The following is an 18,940-nucleotide window of genomic DNA, read 5'->3' as shown; positions in this document are numbered from 1 at the left end:
CCCTTCAATTAATGAGTCAGATTCTCAGGCCAGCAAAACTCCCACTGAAACGAAGGAATTAGGTTCGCAATCCAGCCTAAATCCTACCAACATTTGCTGGGTCGAGCGAAATAAACCGTCCCCGGTGGCTGGAAAACGGAGGAAAAATAACCCGGGTGCCTGTAGCGCAGCGGGGCGGCACCGCCCGGCCCCGACAGCAGGTGCCGCTGCGGGCCGCGGCTGGGCCCGGCTGGGCGGCCCCGGCCCGCCTCGCCCCGCCGCGGCGGGAGAGGGGTTGTGGGGGGGCTCCTCGGCGGGCCCCAGGCCGGGCCGGGGTGGGCGCTGAGCGGGCTGCCCGGAGCCGGGGTGCCGGGAGGCCACGGCCACCCGCTCCCGCGTGGGGGTGTCCCCCACGGCAGCGGTGGCCGAAGGCGGGGTGCGGAGCGGCCCATCGGTAGGGACACCGCGGCGCTGTGCGAGGTGAACGTCCCGGGGGAAGGGCCAGTGCTGCCCCCACACTCGGCCAAGTCCCCCCCCGCGTATTTGCAAAACTCGCCGCGGCCGGAGCCTGCGCTGCTGCAGAGCCCCCCCGCGGCTGCCCTGGCGCGAGTAACGGCGTCAGAGCACACCAAGGGGCTGTGCTCTAACCTGGTGGCAGGGCAGCACCTAGGAAACCCGAGTTTAGGCTTTGTCTGGGGGCTAGTCCCGGCTGTTGCCGCAGGTACCAGTCAGAGTGCAGCCCCCTTTCATCGCGGGCAGGCAAGGCTTTAGACCTTTGGAGATCACCTTGGCACTGCACTTCCAGGACCATCATTGTCACTCTAAGGATCCGTGATAATGCTCTGGAAAAAGGCAATATTTTCCTGTTTCCATTACCGGTAAGAGAGGCAGCCACAGGAGACAATCTGCTTTGTTGTTAAAATTGGGTCTGGTTTATACCCACACCATGATGCACTTCAGAGTGACATCAGGTTTTTAACTTATGTTTTCTTTCTGATTGACCTTTGTGGTCAGGAAAGCATGACACACCTGGATATTTAAAGAGACTGGCAGGTAGAGGAGGGAGAAGGAAAGGCACAGGAAAAAACCCAAAGCTGCATGGAGTTAATGGCTTATCCTAAAATTAGGGATGAAGGAAGTTGCAAGGACTTAGCTCATGGAATTCCTTCCCTCCACTGGACCTATCCCATTTAGACCCCAGTCCTCACTCACCTGGGGGGCTGGATAACCAGTGGGAGCAAAGAAGAGACACCATGTCCTACTCTTACCTGCCAGTTCGTGCTGGACAGCTGAATCCACAAACAGATGAAATTATTTCTCCTACGAACACACTTTTCTTGTTGATCGTTTTCCTTCCAGCTCTTTCCTTTCAAGGAGAGGGAGGAGATGCTCTCTTAGTGTCACAGCGAGCTATGCAGTGCTCAGACCCAGCATCACCAGCCCTCTGCTCTTGCTTCACTGCTGTGGTAGCTGTGGCTTTAGCATGGACAATGCCAGCAGCCTCAACTAGCAAAACGCTTGAGATTTTGGAGATCATTTGCAACTTCTTGGTATGCCACTGAGGCCTGGATGGAAGGGCCCACGGGAATGCAGGAAGGGCTGGCAGTATGGCTGCAAATAAGCAGGGCACAATTTGCCTACCCACCACTTTAGACACCCAAAGGTTTCTGAGACTGCACAGAGCTGCCAGACACAGGACAGGGCCTCAGGAGACTGGTCCATGCAGGAGCAGCAGCTGGAGAGCAGAGAGGGCACCTAAGGATGTACTGGAGACCTGCAGTCCTAGAGATGAGAGTGGAAAACAAGAGATGGTTAATTCAGAGAGCCAGCAGGAAGGAGAGTAAAAAAGCGAGCAAGTGCTGTGATTCTCTCCTAGTGAGCTACAGCTCCTAGATCCTCTCTTCTCTCTTTAGGATCTCCATACTGATGCCTTCCAAAGCGACAGGTGAAAACTGGGTGTTACTCCATGCTATCAAAGGCAAGTTTGCTGTGACTGAACCGAGCAGCATTGCACCCTCTGGTGCTGCATGAGGTATCTGAGAGACAGCACTCACCTGCTTAGCCAGAGCATTACATGATGAAGTGCTATCTACCTGCAGCTTCCTACTATGGTGGTTTATTAATAGCATTCTCCGCTGCTGGCCAGGTCTCCCCAAGTGCATTACTCTGCCTGTGCCAGTCACCCACCTCAGCTATGTCTGTCTCATGATGACAGCTGGTGGATCACTCAGTATTTCTGGACATCTTCCTTGGGGTTGCACAAGGCTCCAGCTTCAGTATCTCCAGGTGCTCTCTATAAAGGGAACAGCACGACACTAGACACACATAACCAGGAGACCTTCCCCCAGCACTGCCACCTGCTACTCTTGTCACCCAGCCTGGGGAAATGAACCCCAGATCCCCCCAAACTCCTATCAGCTTGTCAGCTGTGCATAGGCAGGTGTGGAAGGAACCACGCTGAGCAGGGATGGGGCAGGAAGGTGACCACCATGCACAGTGGGTGCCAGGCAGGCTGCAGTGGTTTGAAAGCACAGCCTGCCCTGGGCAGAGGACCTGGTAACAGGAGTTACCTCCCTGCAAGAAATGGGGGTGGTACAAAGAAGGCAGCTTGCAGGTTAACACACCAAGGGGCCAGTGGCAACACAGCTACATCAAAGGGCACATCCTGCTAGCAGGAGAGGCAAGAAATCTGTCCTTAAGGTACTGCTTCAAACCAGCTGATTCTGTACTTGATGTGTATTGCTTCCAGATAATATTAACTGGGTTTAACTTGCTCTTTACATCCATGAAGACAAGCTAAACTGCTGGAAATTTCCTTAGTCAATCCAAGTGCAGGGTTTACACCAGTCAACTGTAGAGATCCAAAGGTGTGCTGCAGCGTGAGCCTCTCCTGTGGACCTTCCAGTCATTCAGTTGCTTTGTCTCAAGGCCTTTCTGGATGTCATGAACATACACACTCTCCAGAGCAGGAAGGTTTTTTGTTTGTAGAGTTCTATTCAGATTTCTGTGCGTTGCTGCTAGAAATCCATACATCTCCCCTGTATTAATGGCTTCATCTCACTCTACTTCCTTTTTAGCAGCAATGAAAATCAATAGAAGATGCCCATATGATATGATTACATGTAATAATGATATATAATTCCTGAATGACCCAGTTGCCACTTACTGAAGCTGCACAGCCTTAGTAATGTAGGAAGAGTGTCCAAAGAGTTAGGGGACAATTGCTTTGTCCCTTGTATTTCCAGGGCAGTGTAACTGTCGCCGCCTGCCTTGGCCATGTGTTGAGGTTTGCCTCCTGGATCTGCTCTTTTATATTGTCCAGCTGAGAAACTTTCTGCTGGTTCAAGTAGATTCCTTTCCCAGTGCTTTGGAAAGCCTCTGCTGTTGTCCAGCTTGACCTCAAAGTTGTTTTCTCAGACAATGCCATCTTTTTCTCCTTCCAGAAAGCTTTGCTGCTGGGTGAAGGACTTCCAGTTTCTCATCAGGCTCTAATCAGAGTTGCTACTGTTTTTTCTTTGCTGACTGCTCAATTAGACTCCAAGTCTTCCTGGAATTCAGTGATCTGAGAATCCAGGTCACCATTTCCGTCAGAGCTGCTTCCTCCTCCACCTTCGCTGAGCTGCTTGCAGCTCTTCTTCCTTCCTGGGCAGACCTCTGTGCTCCTTGGGCTGTGCCTGCAGATGTGGTACCTCCCTCCTGCTCTGTACACCCTGTCTCCAGCTCCTGTCATGGTTTTCCTCCCTGAATTACAGACAACAGTCATGCTCTGAGGTTCAGTCATACAATTCCTGCCAGAAATTTTTCTTTGCTGCCCACAGTTCATGAGACAATAGTCCATGTTTGCCTGGCTCTCCAGGTCACTGGGGCCAGGGGCTGCCTGGGAGGTGGGAGCCATGGGGGCTCCCTGGGGCGGCAGGGCAGGACCCAGCAAGCAGAACCTGTCCCACTATCCCAGCCAGGGAGCAGGGCAGGCCAGGAGGCACCGGGGGCAGCCCCAGCCCCAGGCACCTTCTTGGGGATGGGGCTGGGCCAGGACATCAGCCCGCACATGGGCTATCACTGCGACCATAAGTGGAGGCTTTGTAGCCCAGTGGGACCACCCCCCATCCTGCATCCTCCACCATGGCAGGAGATCTTCAGGAACCTCGACACCCTTCCTGGGTCCCTAAAGTAACAACAGTTGCTGACAAGCTCTGTCTATCTATGGATGGGAAAACCATCCAACACATCTAATTCATTCACGCACATTCCACACAACAGACCAAGACTTTACATCCTCCCTCCTGATGATTGTGATACCTTGCTGTCCCACTGCCCTCCCCAAGACCTGCGCCCCTGCCTGTGGCCCAGCAGCTCCATTTTGGGGAGCCCCCAGGTCTGGCATGACCCTGCTGCAGGTGGGAGTGCGTCCAGGCTTGTCCCCCACCAGTCCCAGCTCGCTGACCTGGAGCAAGGGTGGACAGAGCCTACTGCTGCCACCAGCCCTGCCCGCTGCCAGCCTGGCTGTACACTGCCAGTGTCATGGCACCCACAGCCCTGCTTGCCCCACTGCCTGTGGCTCCCCAGCTGCTCGCAAGGCCCACATCTTTCAGCCCCATAGGCCTCCCCCACTCCACAGCTGTGACAGCCCATCCTGGCGCATCCTTTCTCCAGCTACAGGCAGTAGCCCGGGTGTGTGACAGGGAAGGGCTGCCTGCTACCAGACCGGCAGCTTTTGGGTGCTTTGCCGGACCCCAACACACCATTCCTCAGGGTCAGGTGCCCCCCACCCCACAACAGCTTCAAGTATTTCCACCAGTCCTCCTTTTGGTGGTGCCCATGGGAGAGACTTGAAAGCCACTGCTGCTGCAAGCACAGCAGCAGTGTCCCATCATAGCATCTGCACTGCACTGGGGCAGCTGCTGGCTCTTACAGACGAGCCTTCACATTTTTAACCTCCACACATTTCCAAGGGAAGGAAGAACCTTACTTCTTGCAATTCATCTATTGACTGCTGTGTGATAAAAGCTGATTCCTAGAGGAGTCTGCTCTACTCGCCTATCCACGTTGACAATCCCATTAATAATTACTCAGCCTGTCAGTCAGGTTTGTGGGGTTTTTTTACCTACAGGATGTTTCTGTGTCTTTCTTACTTTTCTGTGGTTTTAACGTGATAGCACACACAGGGTGTGCTGTGAACAAGCAAAACTACATGTTCAAACTTCGATAGAAACCACTGACAGGCTCTATATTTTATGATTCAAAGGTATTTATAATTCAGCAGGAGGCTTTCAAAGTGCATATATATGTACATACATTCTCCTTTTTCTTTGATTTAATATTTTGCTTGCTTTTCAGAGGAAGTAGCTGTTCATCACACACCTGAACCATCATCATTTTTAAAGAACTGGAAACCTTGAAATATTTGCATTTCTGTTTCCTTTTTTCCTACTTGCCTGTTTTTCAAGTTACATTCCAAGGAGTCTGTTTTAAATTCCTTTTTGTATTCTTTAAAGAGTCCTGGACATCTCTCTCTTGCTCCTGCTGCATTATCTGTATCCCCTTATTGATGCCTGGAGTTGAAGTCTCTCTCTCTCTGGATAGTCCAAAGTCTCTGTAAAACAGGTCTGACCTCTCTTCTTTAATCACATTAAAGGTATTTGACCTTTTTTAACAGATGTAGATAACTATATAGTGCTGATGATCCTAGCAATCCCTTTTTCCTATACTTTGTCTACTAAGTATTTGCAGTAGTGCACCTGAAAAAGAACACTCTCCACTAGACCTCATTTCCTGGCATTTACAGACAATTCCTATTAGCCTCTTTTTTCCCCCCTCTTACATAAGAGCATGCTTCTGCTTGGTCATTTTCTGCAAGCAGAAGTAAATAAATTTTTTAGTATCCTGGAAAATTTAATTATAAGGACTTCTCTGTGCTTGCTCTCCTTACAGCAGGGCATCTCAACAGGTCTGAAGAAAGTAATTCTAAGAGGCAATGTCCAACAGCAACAGGGCAAAGGAAAAAAAAAACCAAACCCACATTTGACATTCATAAAGCAAAACAAATCCATAAATGGAGCAACTCACTGAAATAACTTGAGCTGGCCCCTGCCACCAAACCTATTTCACTCCTGCCTGCAGGAGTCCAGCCCCCTGAGCCGGGTCATTCCTGATGATCTTTACTTCCCAGTGGTTGCCCAAAGCCCATGATGTCCTGTGACTTCCTCATTCCAAATGCTCCTTCCCAGAGCCCAGGAAGGGGCCAGCCTGTTGCTTTGGAGTTGCACGTTGTCCCTGAGCAGCCCTAAGCCAACCCTGATGATACAGCACCCAGTCACCACAGGGCTGTGGCAAGGGGGGTCCTGGGCACCCTTCACTGCACCATCAGCAAAACCAGTACACAGGGTGACGAGAAGGGTGAGGATGGCAATATAGGTCTAAAAATCTCTGCAGCTTCCTTTATTCTGGTTCTCAGTGTGAGACAGAGCAGCTGGCATGGTCTGGGAATGCCTGGGACACTTGGGTCAATAAAGCAGCCCCTGGCTGAGCCCTGGCTGCCTCCATGCTTGCCATCATCCCAAGGCACTCGCCACGAATCTGCAGCAAGAGGAGAGAACTGCAGGGCTGCCCTGGACCACACTTACACCCGGGTATACCCTGTGGGGCTGGTGGCTTTACACCCCAGCTCTGGAGGTCAGCTGATTTTCAGGAGCTGTAATCCTCAAGCCATGGTAGCTTCCATATCAGGACACCTGTTTCAGTAAGTCAGTCAGGAAGGGTTGCTCAGGAAAGAGGCTTCCCAGTGCTCAGCCCTCACTGTCTCGCCTCCCAGCAAGTCTAACACGTAGTACTCGAGGTCATCACACTGAGCCTCACCAGCTGAGCTGGCCAAGTGCCCCGGGAAAAGGGACCAGAAGGAAAACAGGAGAGATTTCATGTTGTGGCCAAGGACATCCACTTACCTCCACAGTGCCTGCAGAGCGCTGGTCCATCGGGGTTTTTTCTAAGAAAAAAATCCAAACACAACACACCAAGAAAAACTTTGCTGTTGCTTTTATAATCAGCAAGATAAAAAGAACAATTCGCAATGGCATTACAGTGCAGGGCTACTGTAAGAATTGCTGATCCATGACTACTCTTCAGCCAAATTATTTAAAGAATCTCTTTACCTCACACTGCCAGTGCTTTGTACAGTGGTTCTGGGCAGCTTAACCATATCCGATAGCCTGCAGGTACCTGGTGTTTCCATTTTGGCCAAACACAAATCTCAGCTGAGGAGAGCAGCATTTCTCCTGGCTGAAGCACTGTCCCCATTTTGTGCAGAGCTGCAGCACCAGTGTAGCCTTGAGCAGCCTGATAAAGCTGCAGGCTTTCTGTGTGCTGGCAGTTGTCACTGGGGCTATGCCTGGCATCCCCCCTCCCTAGCACCCCTCTGTGGGATGTCCCCAGTCCATCCCCTGGCTTGAGGACAGCCCGGGGCATCCCAGCTGGTAGAACCAGCTACCAACAAGAGGTCTGTGTAAGCACAGCTCTCTTGGGAAACTGCCCTAAGCATTCAGGTAAGAGATGTCTAGTCTTAAAAAACAGATGTGGCTCCCCAGTGTGAGGGAATATTTATATCACTTGTTTCAAAAAAAAAAAAAAAAAGAAGAAAGGCAGTGGAAACCCTCAGCTTCAACACAATGTGTGCAGTGCCCCTAACACCCTGGTGCTCCAGGGCTGGGGTGGACTCTTACAAACTGTGGGAGGCATCACAGCCACCTCAGATCTTCCAGGGGAAGAGGCTATGGTTTTAATCCTGACATCAACCACCCAAATCTGCAATTAGGCAGAGTGCTCTTTTGGAACTCTCTCTATATCTGTAGTAAGGCTGCTCAAAGTATGTAATTACTTGGACCCAACTGTCCCACGGGAGCCAAGCAGAGGATGGCCATGGCAAGCTCCTCACAGCTGCTGATATCCCTCCTCCACAGCACAGGCAGGTTGGTCCTGGGGAGTGCAGGCACCTGGGATGCAGCCCCAGGTGCTCCCAGAGATCGGGAACATTGCTGGCACCATGGCCTGGGTCCTGGTGGCAACTCCCATGCTACCATGAATGAATTCGATGTGCTTTGCCATCGCATTGCTGAGTATTGCAACCACTGTGTCTTCCTGCCAGTGCCTTACTCTGCTCTGAATCTATCTACATCCTTGAGATGAGCAAGGAAAATGCCACTTGACTGTCAGATATTTTTCTCCCGACTTCTTTCCAGTTTCTTGGGTCCTCTCTCTGTTTTCAGACTCACATGTGCTGAAATAATTTGCAGTCATGTCTAGGTTTTGCATTGCCACTATCTCCATTAGTTCATGGATTTCTTCTCCCATGGAGTTCCTGCAGCTGCTGCTGTCTTGCCAGTTAATTTCTCATATATTTCCTTTCAAATCTGAATTGAATTAGTGAGCATACGTAATGAGGCACAGTAGGAAGAAAAAAGGCAGATAAAAGCTGACACAGACCAGATGCCTCTTTCAGCCACCGCAACACCAATAGAGAGTGTGGGTAAATGTTAGGTGAATGAGAGAAACCAGGACATAGATAAACAACTTGCCAGGATTTGATCATCAGCTTCTTACACAGGGGTTTTGAAAATGCCCTGCCCTCAGGGCATCAACATTTCTCTGAGCTTCCCAAGTATTATGCAGTTCAAGGAAGACATTGAGAAGGAGCTCATTTGCATTAGAAAAGCGTTGAGTAGTGTGGGAACTAATGGTTGAGGGAAGACCAACAGAAAAGACCATCTTAAGGGAGCACAACACATGAACAACAACAACAAAACAACCAAAAAACCTCATACACGCAATCAGTCTCCCTTCACCTCCTCAGTAGGATACTCTGACCATCTTTGAGACTGCTCATTCTCAGTTATATGCACCTTCATTAATGAGTGTCTATCAGTGCTGCAACACACACACACACAAAGCATTCAGTGCTCAGGAAGCATTAACTCTCCCCATCAACAGCACCACAAGCTTATAACTGTATCCTCCATTTTCTGCTCTAGCTTCCCATAGAAAATCAAATGAAGATTAAAACTCTTATATTCAAGGCAGCCAGTGGCAGGGACTCAGGAGCTGCAGGGAGCAATGCAAGGCTGTGGCAAGGAGCCTGTGACTGGGAGGTGGGACCCACAGATGGAGGAAGAGAGTGTCCAGCAGCAGGGATATGGGACACCCTACTCCAGAGCAGGATAGAGACGCAGAGCTCATCCTGAGGCCACAGCTACTTTCTCCACAAAAACACTCACCAGGCACAAAGGGTTCCATTTGCATGGGCCACACTGTGCCATGCAGGACAGAGAGCTGGTACCCAGCTGTAGTGAAGCCATTTGAGCACAGCACTGATCCTAGGCCAATGCCCTACACCTGCCACTTTGACTTCCTGATTTAACCTGCACCAACACAGCTGGTCCTACAATTCACTACAGTGCAGAGTAAGCAATACCATGGCCATCAGCACTATTGGTGCAAAGTCCCTTGTTCTTTATAAGCCTTATTGTAGAGCGTATGGGAAGGAATTTCTGTGCACAACTCATGTGTGTGGTAGAAACACAGCTCTTCAAATTCTTCTCATCTTCTTTCTTGCTTCTAAGACTTGAAGTCCTGCATACATTTCAAATATATGTAAATATGCAAATAAATAAATGCATGTCTTTTTCTCCCAGGTCCCATTTTCCCTGAGCTATGTGCTGCAGCAAGCACTTGGGTGGGCACATCTCCCTTAGTGCTGCCCTTGTGCTGCCTGGAGGGGGACCTGGGGCTGCCGAAGGACAAGCTATCCCACTGTCTGCCCACTGCCTGCAAACCAAGCCCCTGTCCTTTGGGTCTTGTACTGCCAGGCCACTAGCCTGACTGGATATCTCAGATACCTTCAACTGCATTTTTAAATTATTACGAAGCCCTTGGACAATAAATGTCAAGAGGAACATACCAGCCCTCATTCTCTGCATCCAGCCTTGTTCAAAGACACTATGAAATGGTTCATAGGTTTCTGTGAATGTAGATGTTCATCGAAAATGCCTCCTTCCCCAAACAGGGTTTCAGTTTATTTCAGGGCTTCCTCACAGAAATTCCCCCCAGTGAATATCTCTGCTGGCAACAGCTCAGCTGACTGAAGTGGAAGAGGATTTGCACTTTTTAGAGACCTCTCCCTTTCCTTACTTCTTTGAATCTTTGTTAAAGTGATATGAAATTATCTTGGAAGAACTAGGGGTATTGCCTTTTAATGACAAGAAATAAGGCATGAAAGATTTGTTCACAGAGTTTTTGTTTGTCTGTTTATTTTTCAACTCCCCAAATTTCCAGTCTTCCTTAATCCTCTCCCAGGGTGAGTGGAGCCTACAGTTAAAGGCTTGTTGAAGAAGTGAAAACACAAAATTTTTTAACATAAGTGGTTTTATCACTTCTGTTTGCCAGATATTTTATTAAGTGTTAGGAAAATAAGCAAATTAAACCTCCCACTGGTTTTGTTATAAATAGATCAGGCACTTGAAGCCTCCAGTTATTTGCAATTTGTTTCATGAAAAATAAACTGCCTTTCAATTCTGATGTTCTTCCTGCATAGTAAAGCAGGAGGAAGGTACAACCCTTTAGTCCTGATTTGTAGTTTGCTTTTTAGATCCACCTTCTTCCTTCTACGTGAGTCACTTCTGGCAGCTGATAGAGATTTCTTCCTCTCTGTGCATGAGGGGGGAGAGTTGCATGAGATGTCTCCAGCATCTTTTGGAGGAGAAGCTGTTCCCCTGGCTAACCCCTCCTCCGGCACTCACCTCCTCCAGCAGCCACCTGTGTCCCTTGTCCCTCTGCATCATTTCATCACTGTGCTATCCCTGGCCTCATCTGAGCTGAGTTTCCTACAAGCACTGTGTCCTGTGGGCTTTGCATGAGTTTTTCCTTTTTAGCTCAACAGTGGAGGAAAGATGATGCTGTCAATCCCCTTTGCCCGCAGGCTCTCTCATAGTCCCAGAGGGAGGTAAAAGGAAGCGATTGTTTATTAACAGAGGATCCAAATGCAAGAGAGCTACAGAAGGCAAATGAGAGTGAGGCATTCACCGAATGAGCCATGATAATCCTGCCTAAAAAACTGGTTCTGCAGGAAAAAGAAGCCAAAAGCGGGAAAAAGAACCATGTGGGCAAGCACTGAGAAACAGTCAGAGAAATACAGTATTTCCTTATCTGACCTGATAGTTGCTCATTTTTATGTTATTAGCCTGTGAATTCAGCACACCCATTAAGGTGATGTGATTTGGGGGTGCTTTTATGGCATAGTTTTTTAGGTACTCTGATTTGGTGAGCATTTGAGCTACTGCTTACGTACCCTGCTTATACAAGAATTTCCTAGCTAGCTGAGGTACTTCCTTTGCTTTTTAACAACATCAGAAATATCCCTTTCCCCATTCCCTGGGGGAAATACCTTGACCAGTTGAGGAGGTAGCGAGATGAGTGTGTCCTGGGAGGGTCCTGGTGAGCCCCCCCTCTACAACCCTCTGGCTTCGCCTGTGAACACAACCAATCCCGGAGGTGAGTGGCAGAAGACACTAGGCATTGAAGGAGCCAGAAATAAAGTTAGGGAGAGGAAGTTCAAAAATAGCCGAGCTTTTCCTGTAAGTCTGGGTTATTTATTTAATTCGTTGTTGTTGTTTTTGGTTTAGGGACTTTTTTTTCCCCTCAATGATAGGACAACAAGAAAAGGGAGAAGCTTTGGGAAACAGGCAAGGGAATAAAAAAACCTTTTAAAGCAAGCAGAGGCAAAAAAGAGAAGGATTTAAGAGGAATTATATCAAGAATAAGAGCGTCCCCTAGATACTTAAAAGATTTTAGTTGTGAAGAAAGAACAGAAACTGAGAACAGCAGGAAAAACCTCCTTCCTCTTCTACCCAGGCTTTCAGCACTGCCATTTGCAGCTGGGTGCCTGTTGCCCTCCCTGGCACACACCCCGGGGCTGGGGTTGCTGTGCTCCCCGCAGCCAGGCAGGGACACCCTAAGGGGTGAGAGTCTGGGCTCCCTGCCCCCAGAAAACCACACAGCCCTGCCACCTCAGAACCCGTTCAACGCCCTGCTCTGATTTCTGTGACCCCACTGGCTGCTGCCCTCCCACCCCATGGGACCTGGCCACAAACCCACAGCTCTGTGGGCCAGTGCAGAGCTGGGCACAGCGAGTCCAGGGCATGGACACAGCCAGCATTTCAACACCAGTAACTGAGGGAAGAGGAGGTGAACCCAAAATCGAGTAAACTGAGCTGGTGAGTTGCTGACACAAGGTACATCTACGCTGCCAAGGGCTCCTGCAGTGCTGTGTCACCTATGGGCTTTACGCAGCCTCTGCCAGCCCCTTTGCAGCCCGGCTGCTTGGGAACTTCACTCAGCTGCAAAACCTCTGGAGGGACTTGACAGGTGAGCCCAGCCCCTGCCCAGCCCCTGCCCAGCCTGGGGAGCTGGGGGGAGCCTGTCTCACGTCACTAAGATAGTGTGGACACATCTGGGGATGTGTGCTGGTGGTAATGTATAAAGCAGTAGAGAAGGACCAGAGGTTATCTTTACACCAGGGATGGAACTACATTTCCTACCATGGCATGTCAGATCAATTACTATCTTGTGTATATGCAGCTGTCACCTGGATCAAATCAGGATCTGTTACACATGGAAAGTGGAAAGACCCCCTTACCAACAATGCATATGCCCCTGCATTACTGCACATGGAGTTGTAAGAGAGATTTTCAGGGAAGTCTGCTGACACACAAAGCTATAACAGGTTATTTTATCAGTGGATTTTACCTGAGGATCTTGGAGTATTTTACATCACCTCTTGTCAGTTTGGCAAACTACTTTAAATGCTCCCCCATGCCAAAGGTGGGGATGGAGATGGCAGAGAGTCACAGGGTGGCTGTTTGCAGGGCAGTGAGTGAGATGCTGGGTACCAGGCTCTGACTTCCCTGTGTAGCTCGAGTCCTGGCAGGGGATGTCCTAGGGAGCCCTCCCGGTACAGGTCTCCCACGTGTGGGACCAGAAACACCTCTCCTCCCAGGCCAATGGCCAGCATCATGCTCGGTGTGTGCCCAGTGAATTAATCAGAAAGGAAAGGAGAGAGGATTCTCCAACCCTGCCCCCAGCATCTTTAGTGAATTCTGTTTTTTTCACCCCAGAAGGGGACATAATCCGGAGAGGGACCATGACCTGTCCCCTGCTCAGCAGCACTGCTCAGCACGCTCCTCACCTCGGCCCCTGCCTTTTACCCTTATAAGATGTTGCTTGGTGTGTCCCTGGTTTCCCCCAACCTCCATAATATCTGCTGCCCATCAGTGACACTGTGGAAGAGGCCCACACCCTGAGGTCTCACCTCTCTTTTCCACAGCCATAAAAAGGAAAGCAGAATGTTTAAAATTGAATGCTTTGAAGTTTTGCAGAATAAACAAACTTCTTCATGTGGACTGCAATAGGGAAAAAATTCACAGAATCTCCATAAGGTGTAATAAATCTGGCATCTATTGCCTTATCTGTGCACCCATGGCAAATAATACATTAAAGACATGAAAACAAAGTGCTCAGGGACATCATGTTATTAAAAAACGGGGAATCAGTCTTGCTATCTTGGAAGACAACCAAAGCGTCCAAGGCACATGTAATAATGGGATCAAAACCCAGTGAGAGAGCTCCAAGACTAGTAGAAGCACAACATTAATGGAATTCACTTTAAAAGCTCCTAAAACTGGAAACATTTCTTATATAATGAGAGATGGTTTAATGCAGGATGTCCTTGGAGGCCTGAAGCAACTGTAAACATGTACTTACAGAGTGTTATGAGCCTTCTACAGTGTAGAGAAAAAGGGTGTGAAAAATGGAAATATGCTTGGGGTGGAGGCAGATTTGGGCCATTTGTTTGTACTCTGAATTCCTTGCTGGCTTTGTTTCTAAATCAGCATTATCACAGATCCCCAACAGCTGAGTGATCGCCAATGGAAAAATGTCAAGGCAGGCAATGTGTAAGGAAAATACGCTCATACATTAGGCAGATCTCTCGGGCATAACTTCTTCTAAACAAGTACTGGATGAAATTACAGCTCAAATGGATGGATTTCAATGCAGTTTCCAGTCACTTTTTAAAACTTTCTTGGAAAGCTGGTTAAATGAGATTTAGATAAGCCTAAGGCTCGACTGTGCTGTTGTCAAGGGAGAACACACACTTTATTAACAATTGACTTGGGGGGACATTGCTCACTTTTGTTTGGATAGTTTCTCAGTCCATAACAAAATCCTGGCTACAATTTTTCAACTGGCCTGTGCTGTATAGACGGTTACACCCAACTGCTGGGATCAAGCACCCTTGAACACCTAGAAGCAGCCGTATCCAATTCTAAGTCATTTAGGTAGGGATCTTCCCCCCTCTTTTTGGCTGCTTGGGATTGAGCATCACATCGTTGTTACTCTTCACCTTCCACCTTCAGCCAAAGGAGGCAGAAAGGAGCTGAAGGAAGAGGAAGCAGCCTGTGCCACATGAGGGCTCTGAGGCAGAGGGACCTAACTGTACCACTGAACATCCTATCCCTGGAGCCTACCAATTAGTTCAGTTGGCAATTATTCTTCATGCTCTAATCCCTGTTTAAAATATCCTGAGCCAAAGACTAAGACTGTCAGGGTTGGTTCCTGGCAGGACTGAGCACACCTGAAGCGGTGGAGCGGAGAGCTATCAGTGACACTGGGAGCACATCAGCTGTCCTCCCCTGTCCTCTGCCACAGGACCCTTTATCCTGGTGTTTTAAGGCTTGTTGCCCTCTGGTGAGATGATGCATGGAGATCCTTGTTGCCCTGTGATCCAGCCTTGGGGTGTCAGGAGCACAAGGGGAAGACCGGCTTTGGGAAACTCACCACTTCAGTCATCCACTGGCTCTCTAAAGGAACCTGATTTTTTTCTGAAATAAATAAATCAATAAATAAATAAAATCAAGAAACACTTTGCAAGACCTGGGACACAGAAACAAACAGGTCTGAAATCTGCAAGTTTTGGGCAGCCACATTTTTCACATTTAGGTGTAACTTCCCTCAGAGAGCATGACAGCCTCCTGTGCCCTTATGAATGAGGATTCTTGAAGCCTACTGAATGGGAATCAGAGCTGCAAAGTTGGAAAAAAAAAAAAGTTTAAGTAAACACAGGCTTTTTCCTTTTTTTTTTTTTTTTTTGATGAAAGGTCCAAGTGTCCTAGTGGCAAGTCTGGTGCTGGGGGGCAGTAGTGGGAGCCCCGTACTGCAGTCTGGCCATTGGTATGGGTGCTGTAGTCACCCCGTCTCACCACCTTGCCCAGGGTGGGTGGTGCCTGCTTGGCCATGGGTGGCTGTGGGCCTTCCAGGACACCTGGGGCAGAGAGTCCCTGTTGCTGGCTCTCAGCGAGAGCTGAAAAGCAGCAGAAAAGGTGGCTTGTGCCAGTGGTGGCTGCTCCCTGCATCGCCATGGCAACACATCTGCTTCCTCCATTTCCCTGCTCCCTGCCAAGGGAGAGCTCCAGCCCTGCCGGCGTCAATATGAGCCCAGAAGAAGTCCAAGTTCCAACAAAACACCTTTTCACTGGTCCCTTGCTTCCCAGACCTCAGCCCTCTCTTCCATGACTGCAGAAACCTTTACTGTCCCACAGAGTTTGCCTTGCTGCTGCTGCCCTGTTCATGAAAAAGCCACATAACCCCCAAGCACTCAGGTGCCCTTGCAGTATCGGGGACAAGCAGCACTCTTCCCTGCACAGGTATCATCACACCCCACAGGACACAGCAGCCCCCTGCCTCATCACCTTACTTTTTCCCAGTCCTGCAAGCTTATATTTGCTCCCTTCAGAGGCTTGATGAGCTCTGAGTTTTCCTTTCAGGCCCTTTTCACAGGTTTCCCATGAAAGGTCTTTTGCTTTGGGAGTTTTATGGCAAAACTCCACTGATGAGTAGATGCAAGCTCAAGCTCCTATTGATGCACCAGTTGTTCACTCACCAAGTTCCAGCCTCACTTCCCTAAAGAAAACACCCATAAATCCTTGGGTGTTCGCAGGAGAGTGTGGATTATGGTGCTAAGAAAGGGGTCCCACACCTCTGGAGGAGCTGTGAACAGCTCAGCTCCTGCAGCAGAGCTGGACCATTGATCCCCAAGGTGCCTGGATGCTGGCTCTGGCTGGGCCAAGCCCCTTGTGCAGTGGTTTCTGACGTTGGGCACAATCAGCAGTGTGGAAGCAGATCCTCTCCACTTTCACAACTTCTGCAGAAATAACTGCTGGCGAAGGCAAAATGTGTGCTCGGCAGTTCCTCCAGCAGTTTATCAGGGCATCCATGCCAAGCTCCTGGGAAGGGCTGCTTGGGCAGGAGGAGCCGGCACAGCCTGCTCAGCCAATCCAGCCCTGGCCTGACAGGTTGTTCTTCCACTGGGCAAGTTCCAGGCTTTGCAAAGCCATTTCCACCATCTAAGAAAGTTACTTTTCTCTTCTATCCAACCAATTCATGCCCCTGATAAGCTGTCAAGTTTGAAAAAAATGCCCAAGTCCTTGGCTTCATAGAAGCTTTTCAGCTCATTGAAGCAAGGGGGGAAAATTCCCCCAGGGTTAGGCTGTGTTTTTAAGGGGCATTGTAGCCACCAGCTGGGAGCACAGCTGTAATGGTATTTATTTACCATGTCTTACTCTGCTCAAAGTCCACATATGGGTTCTGATGAGCTTGTGGTGACAGTAAGAAGGGTCAGTGTTCCCAAAATGCCACAGGTTGCACACTGAGACCTTGCAGTGAGGATGTAGCAATGGTTTTCTTATATTTAAAGAAAATAATAAATTCTGTCCCTTTGAGCCTGGCAGTTACCTACTCAGCAGACCCAGAGCAGAGATGCTGCAGTCAAGTGGGCAAAGAAACTGCCTCATGGGTAGCATCACCTTCAAAACACAGGTGAGAGGTGCAGCTCTGTCCCTCTCACTCCTGCACTGCAGAGCATCATGTGCCTCGGAAGAGGGACATACAGGGGTAAATGAGGTTGCAGATCACTTCAGCTTCCTAAAGTTACTCTTTGCTGACGGGATTATTTTGTTTTGTGGTTTAGTTTGCAACTTGTTCTGGATTTATAAAAATCTCATTTAGCTTGTTCCTAAGGGTAACCTTGCGACTGTACTGAAGTTCTGTGCTTCTTTAACTACTTTCTTCTCTCTGCTTACAGCAAGGAAACAGGATGCCACAGCTTTGCCAAAATATTTTACTAAATAAATAGAACTGCAGGCAGTCTCCACAAGCCAGTCTAACAGTGCCTCATGACCCCAGCTGGCAAGAGACAAGGGTTACATTTAAATTCAATTTTAATTCAGCAAAACATCAACACTTATTTACCACAGTCCATAAAATTCATGTGACAAAATACCTCCGACAGACAGCTTCGTAGCCCTCTTACTCTAGCCATGTGAAAGCACAACAAATCAAGTCAGCACATGTTCTGCAGTATCACAGCAGACTGGCAGCAACACAGGCACTAGCAAGTGACTCCTTGCCGAAATCTCTGAGTGCTCTGGGGCTCTCAGTGCATCTGGCAGTCCTAAATTCATTTGCCACCTTCTCTCTTGTTCCTGGGGGACCTTCCAGTTGTCTGAAGTAGCTAAGGATCCACCTTTAGTATAACCTATACATTGCAGCTTTGTAAAGGGACATGGTCACACATGTCCCATTTGGTCCGTTGACATTGGTTTTGAAGGAAGCACCATCTTGCCATTACTGTTTTCAACACCCATGCTACTGCCACCTTGCCACATCAAGGATGCTGCTGGATGTGCTACCCAGACCCCACAGTTTAGGTGCAACTTCATAAGCCTTGGCAGCAGAGGAGAGGATGGGCTGATAAAACCATGCTTGATAGCAGAATGGTTCAAGCTTGCCTGCAATATAGGTGTTTTACTTCACACCCTGGGATTGCACACCTTGCCAGTGCTGCCCATGGTAGTACTGGGGAATCTGGCCCTGGCCAAAAGCCATTAAACCCCACTGGCCATGATGGTTGCACTCCTTGAGGTGATTGTATTTGTTTTCTCATTGGAAGCAAAACCTCTGGGCACACTTAGTCCCTCCCTGGCCTGGGACAGGTGGAGGAAGCCCTGCTCAGAGGCCCAGCTCCATTTCGGGCCTGGTCACCTGCAGACAGCCCACATGTAAGGACACAGCATGGCCCTGCCAACCACCACAAGCAGCCTCAGTTTACTTGTCAGAGCCAAAGCTGTCAGTCACAGCCCAGTCACAACGCGGCCTATTTCCTATCGAGACAGCAATAAAAACACAACTTCTCTGCCAGTACAACCTCCTTCAAACGTGTGCCTGGAGCCAGAGGACTGGAGTGAGGTCCTCATGCTGGTCTGGTCTTCCTTATGTGGAACCTCTAGGGCCACTGCCATCCATCTCACGTCTGCCAAACCTCACATCCCCCTGCGGCACGCCAGCCCTCTCTGATGACAGTGGGGACGATACACGTCCAGCCCAGATTTCTCAGTCAGGTCCTCTGCACCCAGCGCTACAGACAAGAGCATGATGAAGGGCAGGACACGTGATGGGAAACTGGGAGCTGAGCCTGAGGTGTGCAAGCGCCCATGGGTGGAGGTGGATCTGCAGAGACCTGCCATGCCGAGCCGCCCCGCCGGCGGGACACTGCCTGCCCGGCCCTGCCCTGGCTCTGCCCCAGTGCGGAGGAGGCCGAGGTGCTCGTCCTTGCCCTCCCTGCAGACCTGCTCCTGCCTCCATGCTCCTGCAGCAGCCCCGGCCTTCACCCGTGGGCCACTGGTCCCATGCACCCGCTGCTCACGGGGACAGAGGCGGCAGTGTGAAAGACCTGCACCCTTGGCATGAAGGGTATTCCTGAGGCAGTCACAGAAAAAAAAAAAGAGAGAAACAGAAACTGCTTCTTCTTCATCTGAATCTTCAGGGCTTCATGTACACTCCAAAGCAGAAGAGAGGACAGACATGC

Source organism: Strix aluco, chromosome 8 (genome assembly GCF_031877795.1).
Source record: "Strix aluco isolate bStrAlu1 chromosome 8, bStrAlu1.hap1, whole genome shotgun sequence".
Taxonomy (NCBI): Eukaryota; Metazoa; Chordata; class Aves; order Strigiformes; family Strigidae; genus Strix; species Strix aluco.
Note: the sequence above shows the minus strand (reverse complement) of the source record.